The sequence below is a fragment of the Monodelphis domestica genome, chromosome 5, assembly GCF_027887165.1.
Source record: "Monodelphis domestica isolate mMonDom1 chromosome 5, mMonDom1.pri, whole genome shotgun sequence".
NCBI lineage: Eukaryota > Metazoa > Chordata > Mammalia > Didelphimorphia > Didelphidae > Monodelphis > Monodelphis domestica.
The window spans coordinates 200,295,812-200,312,541 of NC_077231.1; the positions used below are offsets into that span (position 1 = coordinate 200,295,812).

At 37.1% G+C, this 16,730-nt stretch overlaps 1 non-coding gene across 1 annotated transcript; it reads left to right on the top strand.

Annotated features, from left to right (window-relative positions):
* The first annotated feature begins 16,575 nt into the window (after window positions 1-16,575).
* On the top strand, window positions 16,576-16,649 carry MIR129 (microRNA mir-129). Its single transcript, NR_032170.1, has one exon. It is a non-coding gene; the product is annotated as a microRNA mir-129 (primary transcript).
* Window positions 16,650-16,730: the final 81 nt, after the last annotated feature.

The following is a 16,730-nucleotide window of genomic DNA, read 5'->3' on the forward strand; positions in this document are numbered from 1 at the left end:
TATATATGAAAAAAATCTACAAAAATATATTTGGATATATGGATGGATGTGCATGTATGTGCATACATACATACATATCTTTTTGCTGGATGATGTCTTCTATGGTGTGGGGAGGGGAGAAAAGGGCTGTGATACTTAAAAAAACAAATTCTATTAATAAAAACAAACAAGTATATGTGTCTGTATTTAATTACTATGTTTTCCTTTAATTGATTTCCTCTGTGGCCCTATATATGTTCTTTTTATATACTTAAGAATGTTATTCTGAGAAGGAATCCAGACGTTTCACTAGACTGCCAAAGGGGTCCATGGAACCCTGCTAGAGGTCAACAAATCCAATTCAAAATAAAGCATGCATACCTTCTGCCACATTCCTGGCAAGCAATTATCCAGTCTCTGCTGGAATACCTCCATTGATGAAGAACTTCCCCCTTCCAAATTCAGTCTATTCTATTTTCAGACAGTAATAATTGCATGTTATCACATATGGAAAGTGGTGCTGAGGGATGCCTCAGCTGAGCAGAAGTCAGAGCAGGTTATACCAAACTGGAAAGGTTCTGAGAATAGTCCTGATAACAAGCTGTGCTTACTATCCAAGAACCAGCCCAGCTAAGTATGGAGACGCTCGTTATCAGCAGCTTGGCTGCTAGGCAGTGAATCTTTTGGCAACCTGAGGAACAGATAAAAATATAAAACTGTCAGTCACAGGCCTGCCTTCTACCTCCACGGTGCCAAAGGAAGAAAAGCACAGGAAAGAAAAAAAAGGGGGAAAAGGGTACTAATCATCACAAATTGCTTTTCAGGCTTCAAAACAACCGGGACGGCTAGGCGGCTCAGGAGATAGAAAGCCAGATCTGGAGAGTGGACATCATGGGTTCAAATCTGGATTCAGACACTTCCTAACCCTAGGCAAGTCATTTGACCCCAATTGCCTATCCTTTACCAGTTTTCTGCCTTAGAATGGAAATGTGCGTATCCTTTCTAAGACAGAAAGTAAGGTTTAAAAAGAAAAGTATGAGTAGGCTGTTGGTACTCTTTTTTTTTTTTAATTTATTGATTATATTTTGATTTTGTATCTCCTACAGTTCCTAATATAGTTCTTCACTTCCCCCTTCATAGACATCTCTTATAAAGAGAATCAGAAAACTATGAGTCAACCAAGCCACCTGCTTTTATTAAAGAGTTAAGGATGATTTAAAAAATGTAATAGTTTTATTGTATTTAAAAATTAAAGCCCATTCTTTTTTAATTAAAAAAATTTTAAACCAATTACATTTAATAACAAATTTCCACAAAAAATTTTCTGAAATTATATGATCCAAATTGTCTCCCTCCTTCCCTCTCTTTCCTTCCCCCTCACAGCACTGGCAGGTGATTGGATCTGGGTTATACATGAATTCTCATGCAAAACATTTCCATGTTGCTCATTTCTGTAAGTGAACAATCATGTAAAACCAAAACCCCCAAACATAAGCCCAAATAAACAAGTGAAAAATGGTATACTTTGATCTGCATTCCAACTCCAAAGTTCTTTCTCTGAAAGTGGGTTGCATTCTTTGTCATAAATCCCTCAGAATTGTCCTGGATCTTGGTTCTGCTTATTTCACTCTGCATCAGTTCATATAGGTCTTTCCAGGTCTTTCTGAAGTCATCCTGTTCATCATTCCTCACAGCACAATAGTATTTCATCCCCATCATATACCGCATTTTGTTCAGCCGTTCCCTAATTGATGGACATCCCTACATTTCCAATCCTTTGCCACCATAAAAAGAGCAGCTATAAATATTTTTGTACACATAGGTCCTTTCCCTTTTTTAGTTATCTCTTTGGATACTACAGGAGCAAAGGATATGGTCAGTGTTATGGCCCTTTGGGCATACATACTCAATGTTTCTTCTATTCCAGATGCCTGGAATGCACTCCCTCCTTTCCTCTGTCTCATGAATGTCCCTTTCTTCCTCTAAGACAAAGCTCAAGAGCTATTTTCTGAAAGAATTTTTTCTGATTCTCCCCAATAAAGAGTGGTTTCTCTCCCAAGCTGCCTCATATCTCTTTGTATATATTTATTCATTATAGGTTTGTGCTATGTGTGTATGCATATATATGTACAAATATATTACATATTTACTTGCTGTCTTCTCCATTATGTTATAAACTTCTTAGGAACAGGGATTGTTTTATTCTTTGCACAAGAATCTCCAGAATCAAGTCCAGTGCCTGACACATGGTAAGTACTTAAATAAATACTTGTTGATTTATTTATTAGTATATGTCCACATGCATATAAATAATTCTTTTTTTAAAACCCTTACCTTCTGTCTTGGAATCAATACTGTGTATTGGTTCCAAGGCAGAAGAGTGGTAAGGGCTAAGCAATGGGGGTTAAGTGACTTGTCCAGGGTCACATAGCTAGGAAGTGTCTGAGGCCAGATTTGAACCTAGGACCTCCCATATTTAGTCCTGGACATCAATCCACTGAGCCACCATGCTGCCTCCAATGCACTCTTTGTGTATAATTTTTGTTTTATGACCAATAATCAACACACTACCAGAAATAATCTCATTACAAAAGAGGAATTCTCCTCAGAATACTGAATAAAGAAGTTGACAAAATGAGATGAAACATGCCTGGAGTCCTTCTCCAAATGGTGGTCCCAGACTTCTTGACTCCATTTGTAGCATTCTAACCACTCTGATATCTGCATCTCTGTTGCAGATGAAGTAGAGAAGTTCTAGGAAGAATCTAACAAATTCCTCTAAACGAAGTCAGCATATAACCCCTGATTTAGTGACTTCAAAGTCATTGTGGGCATAAGGGGAAGAAGAAAATTTTGTTAGATAATGTGGTTTGGGGGGCAGTAAGGTAACACAGTGGATAGAACACCAAGCCTAAAGTCCAGAAGATCTGGGTTCAAGTCTGTCCTCATTTCCCACCTGTGTGACTGAGCAAATCATTTAACCCCCATTGCCTAGCTCTTACCACTTTTCTGACTTAGAACTGATACTAAGATGGAAGGGAAGAGTTTAAAATGAAAAAGAAAGAAAATGTTGTTTAGGATCAAGAAATAAAAGGATTTAGATATAACTTAGAACTTTTTATTTGTGCACCATAAATGCTTTTTAAAAGAAAGTCAGGAGGTATTAAAAATGGAGGACACTGGGGAAAATCACCTATGAAAGGAAACTGGTTATAATGCAATAGAATCAACTGATTGTATGTGGTCAAATTATTGACTATTTAGAGAAAAAGTCAAAATCAATGCCAGACTCTATGAAAGTATAAAGACAAGGACAGTGCAGTCAATTATGGCAGCCCCAGCAGGACCTTTTAAAATGAATGATATCACTGAACAGTGGGAAATGGACAAAACATAAATTCACTGGCTATTGCCATGGATTTAAAAACAGTTGCCAATACAAGGGAGCTGAAAGACCCTCAGAACTCCCTCAGCTAGCTAACACTTGATCTCAAGCCAAGAGATATGGCAGCCAATGGCAACAATAATTTCAGCATCAATTCATTTGCAAAATTCTATGAATGATAATGGTGGGATACTAGGAGCAATGTTGTTTCCCCAAATAGCAAAATGTTGTTGAGAGAGAAATGAGCCTGCAGAGTGATTGTCAACAGAGCCAGCTGAACCAGAACATTACCAAAGCATTTGTAGATAAAATTTGAAGGACAACAATTAGACATGAAATGGAACAGAACTGCCAGGATTCCTATAGTGAGGGGCATGCTGAAAAATGCTTGACAACTGCCTTTTTGGGGAAAGAAAATATAGACATGATAGACTTTAAAGTTTAATCTGAATTATTAATATTTTATCCATTACTTTTAAAAATCTGAACAATAAACAAAACAATAAACCAAGCCCTAGTAACATTTACTGATTTCTGAAGTGCAGTGCTCATACTAAAAATATAATGATTGGCTTTCTTGAGCTGATACAGACTGACTCCAGCACACCTCTGCCTAAAGTGATCTATTCTTAGCAGAAGTGATAGTAGACCTGAAATATATGAACTTTACCACTTCAGTACCCAGTATAAATGTGAGGAATTAGCAATTAAGAAAATAACACTAGAAAGAGCATCTGGTTCTGACCAGATATACCCAGAAGTAATTCCTGCTGGAAGTGATTTTATTTTATTTTATTTTACTTTTTATTTTATTTTTTAAACCCTTCGTATTAATTATGAGAAAAAGAATAGGAAGGGCTAGGCAATCAAAGGTGAGTGACTTGCCTGGGGTCACATAGCTAGGAGTGTCTAAGATAAGATTTGAACCCAGGTCCCCCTGACTTAAAGTCTAGTGCTCTATCTATCCACTGTGCTACCTAGCTGCCCCTGGTGACTCAATTTTAAAAGCACTCAGGGATTGGTTTTCAAAATATCTCAAAGAGAATAAAGTTCCAAAAGAATGAAAAATATTTTGCAACTTTTAACAAAATACAAACAGGCAAGACCAAGACCTGTCCATATGCTTGCTTTATTATCTATATAAAAACCTTTCTAAGTATTGTCTGACTTACCACAGAGTAGATACTTGGCAAAAGTACAAAAAGGGAATAGATTGATTTAGATGAATTTTTATAACAGGTCAGATCTTCACAGTCTCACAACTGACTGAGAGATACAGAGAAAATAAGATTATCTTGAATATATGGGGTTTTTTCTTCCTTCCTTCTCTCCCTCTCTCCCTCCCTCCCTCTCTCCCTCTCTCTCTCTCTCTCTCTCTCTCTCTCTCTCTCTCTCTCTCTCTCTCTCTCTCTCTCTCTCTCTCTCTCTTTATTTCTTTATTTCCTTCTTTCTTTCTTTTTTCTTTCCTTCCTTCCTTCCTTCCCTCCTTCCTTCTTTCCTTCCTTCCTTCCTTCCTTCCTTCCTTCCTTCCTTCCTTCCCTTTTTAAACCCTTACCTTCCATCTTGGAATCAATATTATACATTGGTTCAAAGGCAGAAGTACAATAAGGATTAGGCAGTAGGGGTTCATTGACTTGGCAAGGGTCTCATAGCCAGAAGAAGTCTAAGGCTAGATTGGAACCTAGGACCTTCTGTCTCTAGACCTGGCTCTCAATCCACTGAGTCACCTAGCTACCCACTATGAGATGTTTCTTTTAAAATTTTATTGATCATTTTAATTTATATGTCATCTATATTTCCCAATATATTTCTCTTCTTTTCTCACTTCCAGAGAGCAATGCATTCCACTTTGGCATAACTAATTATTTGAAGTTTTTCCTTACATCAAGCTAAATTGCCTGCCCTTAACTCCCTCCTATTGCTTCTATTTGTCTCCAGTCAAGGGGAGCAGACGTAAGCCCTCTTGTGTGAGACAGCCCTTCGTATACTTACAGGCAGCTAGCTGTCTTGTTTCTCAAGCCTTCTCTTCTCCAAATCAACCACGTGATGCTCATGTAGCTTCTTCTTCAGTCCCTTCACCATCCCTAGTCATCCTTTCCCTACAACATGGAGCTCAGGAGTGAAAATAATGCTCCAGATGTGATCTAACCACAACAGGAGACAGCCAAACTAGCACATCCTTCCTGCTGGTCATTAAGCCGCCCTTAATGTAGGCTAGAGCAGCAGCAGCTTTTAATCATGGTGCCAGTCAGCAGTCATCCCGGTGAGTCACAAAGTTTGCTGTACGCTCAGAATTCCAAATACATTTCCCACAAATTGCTATGCTTTTCTCATCTCGCCTTTATGAAGTTTATTTTTTGGAAATCAAGAGTAGAACTTTACATTTCTCCTTACTGAATTGCATCTTATTAGATTTGGCGCATCGTGCTAGCCTGTCAAGACATTTCTGGATCCCGACTATCATCTAGTACATTAGCTCCCCTTCCCAGCTTTGTGTCATCTGCAGATTTGACAAGTGCATGCCTTCTATGCCTTCATCCGAATCATTGATAAAAATGTAGAATGGCACAATCCAATTTAGCAAGCATTTAAATGCCCGTTATGTCAAATGCCTTGCTGAAATCCAGAAATCCTATGTCTATAGCAATTTCTTGATCTTCCAGACTTGATCTTCCTGCCAAAAAAAAAGCAATCGAATTAGTCTCACATGACAGTTTCTTAGTGAACCTGTGTTCATTTCTAGCAATTACTATTTCCCTTTATAAGTTCATCCATTTAATAGTCACTTCTAGAAGATTTTAAGGGAAGAGTGTCAAGCTGCTAAGCCAGGAATTTCTAGAATCTGTGCTCTTCTCCCTTTCTGGTGGTTTTATCATTAAGGAAAGGAAATTCTAAAGGTCCACAGGGTGAATGCCCTGCCTAGTTTACTCCAGGCAAAACTGACAGGCACTTAAAAAGATTATCTTTCTGTAAATAGTGATGATTCTAATAGCAGATTTGTTGTTCTGAATGCATACAGAATTAAATATTTCAGTCCTCAAGAGGCTTAAACTTCTGGGAACTCCCCAGCCATCAGAAAAGGTATACAGTCATTCATCCCACTCCAAAAACAGAAGTTAATGACTAATTAGTTTAAAGTTCCCCCTGTAAATTCAGTTCTGTGAGCATTCATCAAAAGGTAGAATAGAAATTGTGGATTTAGAGAGTCAGAAGACTTGGGTTCAAGTCATTGCCTTGTTATTGCCTAAAATGCCTTCAGTAGATAACAGCTTTCCTTAGCATCAGTTTCCTAATTTGTATAATTAGGGGACTGAACTAAGTGACTTCCAAGGTCTCTTGTGCCCTAAAAATTGACAATCACATAATGCACAATTTTTTTAATTTAATTTTTTCCCATACGTATTGATACCATTTTTAATAACTGTTTTCTGATATTTTGTGATCCATGTTTTCTCTCTCCCTCTCCCCCATTCCCAAGATCGCAAGTAATATGATATAGGTTGTACATGTGTTATCATGCAATACATATTTCCATGTTTGTCATATTGTGAGATAAGACACATATCACTTACACCACATAATATTAAAATGAGAAGATTTCTTTGTTAAATACTAGATATACAAAAGAGAATAACCTACTGAGTGCAAGATATGGGGGATGCAAAGATAAAAGATGATATAGTTCCTGCTCTCCAAGATTTGTAACCTAATAGAGAAGGTAAGGATGGACAGAGATAAACGGAACACAAGATAAAATGTGACTGAGGAAAAGGAGAGATCTAAACAAAAGTGGTGTAAGAAATCCAAGATAGCAAAGATCACTAGCACTGGGGAGGTGGGGGGACAGAACCGGGATTCAATAAAGAAATCAGAAAGCAGAGAGATTTCAGCAGGCAGCTAATGTCAATCTCTTCTTATTTCTTTATGGTGTGACCTTTAACATTCAGATCATGTATCCATTGGGAACTTGTGGTATATAGTATAATATATTGGTCTAAATGCAATTTCTGTCAAACTACTTTCAGTTTTCACAGCTGTTCTTGTCAAAGAGGGAGTTCTTTGTGTTCTTGGGTTTATTGAACACTGGGCTGATTATTGAATTCAGTTACTTCTGATTCTTAGTTGGTCTGTTCTACCATTTGTTCTATTTTTTTTAACAATACCAAATAGTTTTGATAATTGCTGCTTTATAGTCTAATTTGAAGTCTGGAAATTTGATTTCCCTATAATTTTTGCTTTTTAAAAAATTAGTTACCTTAGTTCTAGAACTTTTGTTCCATTCAAATAAATTTGTTATTATTTTGTCTAGCTTTGCAAGGTACCTTTCACAGCTTTGCTAAGAATTCTTTTTTCCTTTTATAGTATTTTTTCTCAATTACATGTTAAAAATCTATAACATTCTTTTCTTTAAATGTGAATTCCAAATTCTCTCCCCCTCTTCTTGAAAAGGTATGTAATTTGATATTGTCTATATATGTTCAGTCATACTCCATATTAGTCATGTTACAAAAGAAAACACAGATAAGGTGAAGATCCCTATCCAACAAGGGATAGAGAAGATCACTAAAGAAAAAGGAGGTAAATTAAATTACACAAAATTTAAAAGGTTTCTTATGAACAACACTATGATAAGAAAGCAAACTGTTGTCTGAGGGGGAAAAAGCTTTGATTCAAACATCTAGAATATATCCCAGCTACATAGGGAATTAACACAAATAGATAAGATGGCAATGACAACAATTTTCAAAAGAAAATATCTTCTAGACATCAGTGAGGCTCTGCTCTTTTCTTGCTTAGTTTTGAGAGGCCATCCATCAACTCTGATTTGGACTCCAATTCCCAGTGCTCCATTCTCTTCATGATCACTCCCTCTGCCTACTTTTCCTACCCTAGAACTCTTGCTCTGGGCCCCTGGATTCTCCCACACCTCACCAACACCAGAAATGTCCTCTGAGGGTATCTATTTGAAATGCAATATAGCAGAAAGAGCTATTCCACATATCAGTTCAGTTTTCCCTTCTGTAAAAATAGGAATAATCATTCCTGGGGGTTTATGAAATAAATGAGAGTTTGTAGCTATAAAACACCTTTTAAAATGTGAGCTGTTGAAGGAGAAAATGCACCCTTCCATCTTTATAAAAGCAAAAGTGTCTATACTGTCAGATATGGTTAATGTGTTGATTATCTTGCTGAACTGATGTTTCCCTCCTTGCTTTCTTCCTTATTTATTCTTTGTTATAAGATATGTAGATATTCACAAACATGTACATGCCCATTTGTGATTATTCATATGTATCTCCTACATAGCATAATGTGTATATATATAAATATATATATATATATTTGATAAGGTATACATACCTACACAAATGTAAAATAAGGTCCACATACCTGTATGTATCATTTTATTTATATATGTTGTCTAGATACCTTATAAGGTATATTGTACATATGTAGCTTGATTTCTAAATATATATGGAAAATATCCATCTCTATGAATATATATGGAAATCAAGGTGATGTAAAAACCAAAGATATCAGTAATTTTTTTACTATGAGCTATTATTGTTGTCTACATCTATTTCACAAAGTCATTGAAAGTCAATGAGATAATGTTTTGTAACCATATTTAGATGGATCTACCATCTACTTGACGTAGGCTTCCCTATTTCAGTACAGACACAACCCATCCAGATATGAAATCATAGATTTACTACTAGAGGGTATATCAGAGGTCAAGCCAATCCCTTTATTTTTTAGATCAGGGAATTGCAGCCTAGAGAGTGTAAGTGGCTTGTCCAGGGTCACACAGTAAATAAGTGTCTGAGGAGGGATTTAAACTCTTACCCTTCTAACTCCATCTACTATATCATGCTGATTCTCTCTTTCTGTGAGATTCTTATCTATGGCATCTCATAAATCTTCCAAAGATCCTCTGGTTCTTTTAGTAGGAGACAGCATGGTGCCCTGGAAAATGAGTTGGATTTAGTCGGATGTCCTTCATCCAAAACCATTTTTTACTACTTATTACCCATCTGTCAAATGAGGAGGTTGGATTAGAAGACACCCCTGAGATCCCTTTCAGCTCCAGATTTAGAATTCTATACTCTACCTGCTTTCCTTCACCTTTATCACATAACTACATGACTTTGCTTTCCAGTCATGCATTTTCTTGATTGTTTGGCCACAAATCATTGTTGATGAGATGCTGGAGCCTACTTACAACCACCATGTATGTATCTCTCCATTGCCCTTTGGGTCAACTTGCAATTCTAATTCTTGTGACATCATGGTGTTTCATGAGTTACAACATCATCAGGAAAAAATATTGATGTTTAAAGGATGAGCTTTTGTGTCAAGGAAAAACGGAAACTCATTCAAAGTATAATAGTTTTTCAAATACCCCTCCTATTCAATTCCAATATTATCTAATTGCTAATTTAAAAGTTGTTTATTTATTATTAAAGCTAATTAATTTTTATTATTGCTAATTTAAAGCAACTGACCAAGCTATATGTACCCATGAAAAGCTTAATGGGCTATGCATGCAATGGCTTTCTATGGTCTGGATGATAGGCATTCTATGTTGTTAGGTCAATTTCTTTTGTGTGGTCATGGTCTCATTAAGAAGATTTGTAGTCTAGTATAGAAGCATCAAACACATGACCCACGGGCCACATGCATCCCACAATACTCTCAAGTGCTACCCAAAGCAAATTAAAATGCAATTAAGAAATAATTAATTGTATTTAATTTTATTAAACAACTAAATGCTATTATTGAATAATATTAATAGTAAAATATGTTTAGCATATATAATTAATAGGATTGATCATATGATACACTATACTACAATATAATTAATAATGTAATGATCATTAATAAAAATAAGCATTTAAATTACATTCGAAACACAAGAAAACATACATAATATTACATTTTAAAACTAAGTCAATAGGCAATCTGCAGGGATCCTATGAACAAATTAGTGACCCATTTTAACTAACTGAGTTGGGCTCCACTGCTTTACTACACTGGTCTAGTGCTTGATGCAATGAGCACCTTAATTATTCTGGGGCAGGAACTGTATTTATTATCTTTCCCAGTATCTTGCACTCAGTCAGCAATTCTTGCTTGTGTATCTACATCAGTGGTTCTCAACCTTTCTAATGCCGTGACCCTGCAATACAGTTCCTCATGTTGCAGTGACCCCAAACCAAAAAATTATTTTGGTGGCTACTTCAAAACTGTAATTTTGCTATAGTTATGATTCGGAATATAAATACCTGATATGCATTATGTATTCTCATTGCTACAAATTGAGAGGTTGAGAACCGCTGATCTAGTGTTTCTAAGGAACTCTTTTCCATTATATATTTTGTGTACATAGATTTCGAGTTGTATGAGACCTTGGAAGTCACCTCGTCCAACCACCAATGTACCACCCATAAACAAAAGCATCTGGTGGACTTCATCATCTCTGCGTGCTTTCTCTCCCTATTAGAATGTGAGTTTCTTGAGAGCAGGGACTGTCTGGATTTTTCTATTTGTATCCCCAGTACTTAGCACGGTGTTTTGTATGTAGTAGTTCTAAATATATGCTTTCTCCCCATTCATTCATCCATTCATTCATTCATCTATTGGGAATCCCTCTTCTACCTTTGTAGGGACATCCTCCATTATAATGTAAATATCCCTCTAAGTCTCTCTTGATAATGAAACACACACAAAAAATAGCCAAATAAAGTGATCTCTGTGCTGATCCCATTGTTGAATGGTCTGTGATCTTAATGTATCCACGAGAGACCCCTGGTTGAAAAAGAATTTTTAAGGTTGACTTTTTGAAAGCAACAAACTGTAAATACAGCAGTCTTTTATATTCCCCCTACTTCTCCATCAATTGTGTGGCTTTGAAAAGCGTGGTAGGCTGAAGAAAATCAGGCAAAAACCTTCCTGTCTATTCCCTTTTTGTATTTTCATGAAAAATGTCCTTGATATATATAGGCCATTCTCATAAAGATGTCATGGAGATATTTAACCGTAAGAGACAGTTGCATTTTTTTCATTTTTAAAAGATTGAACTACCAGAGTGATGCATAGTTAATCAATTTCTTGTAGAGACAAATATAATATGCAGTTTCTTGCTGCATATTTAATTTTCTCACTCCAGACAGGACTAAAACATTAAAAAGGCTGTTGCCTTTATTATTTTAACTATTACAAAATGTTGGGATTTAATCTTAATACAAAAGGGCAAGATCATTTCTACATACAGATAATTACTGTCTTAATTTTTCTAGCTACATAAAATTAATGAGGTTTATGAATTATCATTACAGAGCATTACAAAGTGAAAGAAGATAAATCAAGATGCTGTGATTAATCACAATAATGGGCGAAAGCTGTTGTTGGAATTCCTATGACATTCGATTGGAATACCAGTCATTTAAAAGGCTGTCGTTTGCATTGTTATCTCTTGTGGAACAGATCTGTGGGGGTACTGAGATGACTTCATTGTGAACTCCATGAAGGCAGGGAGCCACATCATCGCTACATTTGGAACCTCTCCTGGTGCCAAATATGGGGCTCTGCATGCAGTAGGCATTTAATAACCGTATCAGGTGAGTGAGAGGTGTTCAAGGACAGGGAGAAAGACTGGCTGTGTGTGGACACCGAGAACACTCTGGTGAGAAAAGTCCCCCTAACTTGCACCCCAGTACCTTCTCAGCACCTTAGAGTCAAAGAGAGTTCCCCATATAACTGAGAAGTTATGCTATTGTGTATCAGAACTAGGCTAGAACCCAGGTCTTTCTGGCTCTGGGGATGACTATTCCACTGAGCTATGCAATGATGCTGCCATCCTGAAGATAAATAGGTAGCATATGGATTGGTAGTTGCTGACGTTTACTCAAGAACCTCTTTTTGAGAATAATACCATCCTTTTCATCTCTTTGAGATACTTCAAAGTACTATACTAGTAAGCCTCAAAGGAAGGATTCAAACTCAGGTCTTCCTGCCTCTAAGGTCATTGTTCTCTCTATTGGACCTCTAGCATAACCCTCAAGAACATAGAGCCACCTCCCTACCATGCTAAGGCATTAGAGTAGGATTTTTATAGATGCCTTTAAAAATGTTTTTTAAAACTCCTATTCTGAGACCGGAGAGCAGCACAGACTAGGCAATAAGAGTTAAGTGATCTGCCCCAGGTAGGAAGTGGTTAAGGTCAGATTTGAACCCAGGACCTCCCATCTCTAGACCTGACTCCCAAGCCACTTAGCTATCCCCTTGTAGTGCCTTTTTAAGCCACGCCAGTTAAATGTCATTGTTACTCACGCCCACAGCCAGCCAGGATGAACCAAAGAAGACATCAGGATGTTCAGAGGCTGCTCAGAAAAGGAAGTTAGCAGCCTGGAGCATAATGGACCACACGCATTCTCCTAAAGGTATACTCAGAAGTTATTCTTTTGAATTTAATGTTTCCTCCCGCTGACTGTCATTTTCTGGCTTTTTCCCTTACTGGCTCTCTCTGTAGGTCTCTCTGTAATCTCATCAATGTAGGCACTTCCATTCAATGGCACAAATCACTCCCCAGCCTCATTTTCTCATTCCGTGAGTCCTCCTATAAACCTTCTGTAGGGGGCCATTCAATAGGGGGGCGACTTTCCTCGAGGTCTCAGCGTTATCTCTAATGGGATAAGGGATGGGGACTGCCCCTGTAATCTCACATCCAAGAGAGGAAACTCTCTAATGATGCAGCCACTTTCTCTGCAATGTAGTCAGGTCAACAAGCATTTACATGGAGAGTCAGCTATGTAGTTCACTGAATACAGTGCTGGACCTGGAGTTAGGAAGACCCAAGTCCACATCCAGACACATACACTGACTGGCTGTGTGGCCATGGGCATGGCACTTGTCCTCTGTCTGCTTTGGTGTCCTCATCTGTAAACTGGAGACAATAAAAGCACCCACCCCGCTGGCAGGGAGGTTGTTGTAGAGATGAGATGAGACATCTGTAGATAGAACTACATTAAGTCTAGCAATTATTTACCAGATCTTCAGAAGGGAGGTAACTTGGCAAGGTCCTCCATAGATGGGAAATAGCAAAGCCAAGGTTCAGGTGTAGGTCCTCTGCAGCCAAGCCTGATGCCCTTTTCATTTCACTATATGAAATCAGTTTTCAGCCAGTGACATTATGGGGAAAGGAAGGTATCCAAGTGGAAATCAACTTGTGGGATTCCAACTGGAAACATGGAATTTGATTAAAGATAGATTTGGGAAACAACCATGAAGAAGATGAGGAGTCAATGTCGTAAGAGTTCATGAGAGTCTGGGAGAGAGAATAGAGAGAGAGACACGAGGAGGTTTCAGGGTAAACCATTGAAGGATGCCTCCACGGTACTCTCCTGGTCTCTATCTGTCCTTCAACTACTCTTTCTCTTGTGCACTTGGTTGACTCCTCTTCCCCCCCCTCCCCCCTCTATATCATCCCAAACAAATTTAAACCAGCAACAAAGGGCAATTTTGTTATCAAGTCAAGAGAGAACTAATAGGCTCAGGCGCCATACAAAGACATATGGGACCACAGTAGAGGTACTCTTCATTATCAAGCAAGTCCTCAGATACCTCTACTTTCACCTTCTGGATCTTGAAGCTGCCCAAGTGCCAGTAAATATTATTTTTATTGCAATATTAAATAATGTTTACATTTATATTAAAATTATTTTAATATTTATTAATGATTTATTATAAATATTAAATATTTATTTAAGTAAATATTAAGGATCTAGGAAGAGAAGGAAGCTGCCTCTACTGTGTAATTAACTGGTCTAGAAATGCCTCCCACATATATATATATACTTATGTATAATGCATATGCATACATACATGCATATATATACCTCTAGCATAACCTTCAAAAACATAGAGTCACCTCCCTACCATGCTAAGGCATTAGAATAGGATTATATATATATATATGATCCTGCCAGGTATCACCTCTCTCACACACAGCTTGACATTCCAGCATTCCCTCAAGATGTGGAATACATAGAATCATTGTTAAAATGCATGCATTACATCTATTTCCTTTGACCCCAAGGTCTCTCTGTTAGGTATATGTACCCCAATGAGGCCAAATATGAAAAAAAGTTTCCATATATACCAAAATACTCATAGCAGTTCTTTTTGTGGTAGCAAAGAAACTGGAGACAAATTAGATTCCATTCTATTAGGAATTGTGAAATAAATTGTAGTGCATGGGTGTAATGACATGTTTTTAATATATTATTATATATTGTGTTATATATTACATATAAGATATATCATATAACCATATCATAAAGAAAAATTAATAGGAAGACTTCAGAGAAGCCTAGGAAGACTTATGTGAACTGATACACAGTATGCGGAACTAGGAAAACAACAAACATGATGACTAAAACAATGTAAATGGAAAGGGCAACAAAATGATGTTGTATAATTATAGACGTTCAGCTTGATCCTAAAGAAAAGATGAGAAAATGGACCCCTTCTCTTCTTTGAAGAGATAGAAGACTATGAATGTGGACTATTGGTGTTTGAATTATTTTTGTTGAATTGCTTTTTTTCCCTCTGTTTTTTTTTTAAAGGAGTGACTTTCTGGGGAGGGAGGGGGTTATGTTCTGAAATGAATGTGATGTAAAATTAAAAGATATTAATGCAAGTTTTAAAAAATTAAATACAAATAAAAGGCATGTATTACCTTGAAGAAAAAGAATTACTAAATTAGACCTTTCTCATCAATGTTGTAGGAGGTTACTCAGTGAATTCTCCTAATTAACTTGATGCACTTGTCAGAGAGGACTACAAGGATAGAGGTTACTAGGCAGAAAGAGATCTGACAGAAGGGCAGAGGGTTGCCTTATTGATAACCCCCAAGTTTACTCCCTTTCCAAAGGGAGTATAAACCACTAGGTAGTATTGAGCCTGGAAGATTTGAGGATCTTGGTAGAAAGTGGAAAATATCAGAGGAAAGAGTAATTGTGTGGTTTATGAGTTATTGTGAATTATTTATGTGCTTTATGAATTTATTTATGGGATCTTGTTACTTGTCTCATTTTCTGTGGAATAAAATAAAAGTTTTCCTTGACCTGGCATATATGCAATGTTACCTTGAGGGTTTGTATGGGATTCAGGGTCAATGCATTTACCCACATCAAGAGAAACTCCATTCTGAGATTTCCCAGAACAAACTATGAGAGGGAAATATGAGTCAAAGAATAATATTTCCTTATTTCTGTCCCTTCAGAGGGGTAGAGTGAAGGCAGAGGATGAAGCAAAAGAACCCAGAGTTCAGACCTTTAAAATCTCAGGTCAAGTTTTGGCTACAATATTTAAATTACAAGCTGTGTGACCTTGGGCAAGTGGCTTGACTCCCATGAATATGCTTTTTCTAATCTATAAAGTGAGACTATTCATATTTGTGTTGCCTATCTCACAAGATTATTGTAAAGAAAGAGCTTTATTAATCTTTTAAAATTTTATAAATCTATATAATGCTTTAGCATCATTTGAGTGTCCCAAAAGTCGGGATGCTATTTTTAAGCTTTTTAAAGCTTAAACTATTGATATTGAACCATCACTATTATTCTTGTTATTCTTATGATTTCTTCAGAGCTGTTGCAAGAACCAAATAAGATAATGTAAATGAAAGTAATTTGCCACTATGAAATTCTGTGTAATTGGAAAACTGGGGAATGGGACTAGATCAGAGGGTCTTAACTTGGGGTCCATGGATAGATTTTTAGGAGAACTGTGAAATTAGATGGGGAAAATGTACACCTTTATTTCATTGTAACTTATTTCCTTTGTAATCCTTTTTTTCATTTAGAAGTATTATCCTGAGAAGTGGCCCAAACACTTTGCCAGACTGCCAAGTGGGTCCAGGACATAATAAAACTTAAGAATCCCTGGATCACAAAGCTCCCTCCAACTCTTATGAGCTTATGAAGTGTAAGGTGATATTACTATCATATTTTTCTTATTTGTTCAGGGAACACAAGGTGCAGACCATCCCATTTTTGCCTTTTATTTGAAGTTTTACAATGTTTCTCATTGTTTTCATCTCTTTTCCTTCTTTCCCAGGTCCTGCCTCTGACTCCCCAGTCAAATTTATCTACATTCCCCACAGAGCTCTACTGGGGGCCGCTCTCTTCCCTGCTTTTTGCCTCCTTTGGATCTTTTTGCGGTCTGGGCTTGCTGTTCCTTAAATCAGTAGTCAGGAAGCCCTTACCCCAAAAAGTATCTACAGGGGGACCTGTCAACAGGAGTGGCTCCCTGAGGGGTCCAGGTAAGCAACAGACCAGACCTAAGAAAAAACAGGATGGAG